A 2283-nucleotide genomic window follows, 5' to 3' on the forward strand; every position below is an offset into this window, starting at 1 on the left:
GTAGGCATGACGTGTGGGAAACATATACACACCGGTAAAAAGTATGAGTCACGCACGGATCTTTTTTTAGGCAACAGGTTTCGCAAAGTTGTTTGATTTTGTATAGTTTTACAAATACTTGGTAAACCCAAGGATTTGCATAATTTCTAACTATACGAATAGCTCATAATATTGTTAAAAACGAGTGAGCTTTACGAAAGAAATTAGTAAATTTGGGTTTACATAATTTAAAATGAAAATTTACTATTATATCCGCAAATCTTTTATAATTTGAATAATTGGATTTATATCCCGGCCTTCCTTTTTATGACTTAGTTGAAACAAATTGCACCAAACAAAACATTGCGTGTTTTCACAGATTTGTATAGTATAAAAATCCTTGGTGTTTTTTATATATAAATATTATATAAAACCAGAGACATATATACACATATATGTCTCTGATAAAACAAAAATCCAAAATAAGACAAGACCCTCTGACAACTTTTTGTGTATTTCAATAAAAAATAGACCGATCATGATAGTGTAGTTTTTATTTCCTAACCAGGCGGAAGACAATTTAACGAGTTTCTTTATTAGACGTGCGATACCACATTGAGTCAATGTCGATAAATTTAGGCAGTGGCTATGTTGTTCCCGGCTCTGATTGAAATATCCTAAATCTAGCTGGCAAAATAGATTTTCCTATAGAAATTGCTATTTTGCAGGCACCAGCAATATAGTGTAACGTTTTTCGTTTATTACATGCATCACTGGGTTTTATGATCATGATATAATTAGATTACTTATTCTCATTAACCGTTATAAAGTAAGTTTACAATCTATGTTTATCGCCTTCAATCAGATTGTACTTGTTAAATGTCAAATCAATCATGTTAATCAGCTGGTGCCGCGTTGATTTGTATATTTGTGCCTCGGTTGACCTCAGTTTCAGTTGACCTTAGCTCCGGGCTCCGGGCTCCGGGCTCCTATAATATAGCTCCTGTAGAATATTTCTTTGTTCAGAATCATTTAACCATATTATGATCAGGTTACTAGAGTAGTATAAAAGAGAGAAATAGATAGTGAGAGGGAGACGAGATACGATATACGAGAGAGACGATTTTGTGTACGAGAGGAGTGTACGTAGGAGATTTAGGATTATGTCACCGTATTGTTGAGCCTGCAGTTAAGATGTTGTAAACTTGTATTACTGTTACATGTACTTTGGATTTTGAATAATACAGTATTGAACTTTTAATCGACTTTGTGTTTATGTTAACTTGCAAGACTTCGTTCAGACTACACCAGGATCCATTTATTTATTTATGTGACCAGGATTCCCTTAATCACGCTACCAGAGATTTTTAGGGTTACCCTGTTAAAGAGTATACTTGGCATTTGTCGTCCGTGGACGTGTGAAACGTAGACACCAAACAACAAAGCACAAACACAAGAATACACACTTTAGTTTAAGTCCCCATACTTAAACTACTTTTTCGTCACAATAGTGAATATTTATTTTTCCGTTTCTTTGTAAAGAGTGGAATTTAATATTTACTTTTGAAAAGAACTAGGAAAATGTGCACTGTCAACATACAAGAATCAAATAATTACTGATATACCAGTAGTTAAATAAGAAAACAGCTAACAATATTTGAGGCACATACAATGGTTAATCGTCTGAAAGCATTAATTTATTAGTCAAAGAGTAAATAGCTATTAAGAATTTATAACCAGAAAAAAATATTGAGCATCCATTGTCATATATATATATATATTGTTGCAATGAAATCATATCTAAAAGACTAAACATTTAGTTGAAATTATTTATAAAATCAGCCGGCAGTTTAATACTACCATAAGATGTATGCATAAAAATAAAATCTCAGATTTTTTTTTAACTTTATGCAGGAAGAAGTATATCTTACACTATTAATGCTATTTTGCCGGCTTGAACTAAGATATTTTATTCAGAGCCGGCGAAATATAAAATTTGCTATTTTGCCGGTGCAATAGCCACTGCTTTAAAATTTAACACCCCTAGATGTAAAGTTAGAATTCACGGTTCCGTTTCTGAAGGAAGATATGTCAAAAAACAACATCTGGCCCAAACGTTGAATTATTTCTTGTATTGGTTTGATGAAAATTAAAAAGTACATTCAAGTTTGATATGATGACAAGTTGTGACAATATGTAAATTAAACATTATTAGACTTCGATCCGGTTTCATCTTTTAATATGGCCGTTGCTGTGGAATGGTCGTTCTAATTTATTTTCGGTTATAAGATGGATTTGTCAAGA

Source organism: Mytilus galloprovincialis, chromosome 6 (genome assembly GCF_965363235.1).
Source record: "Mytilus galloprovincialis chromosome 6, xbMytGall1.hap1.1, whole genome shotgun sequence".
NCBI classification, from domain to species: Eukaryota; Metazoa; Mollusca; class Bivalvia; order Mytilida; family Mytilidae; genus Mytilus; species Mytilus galloprovincialis.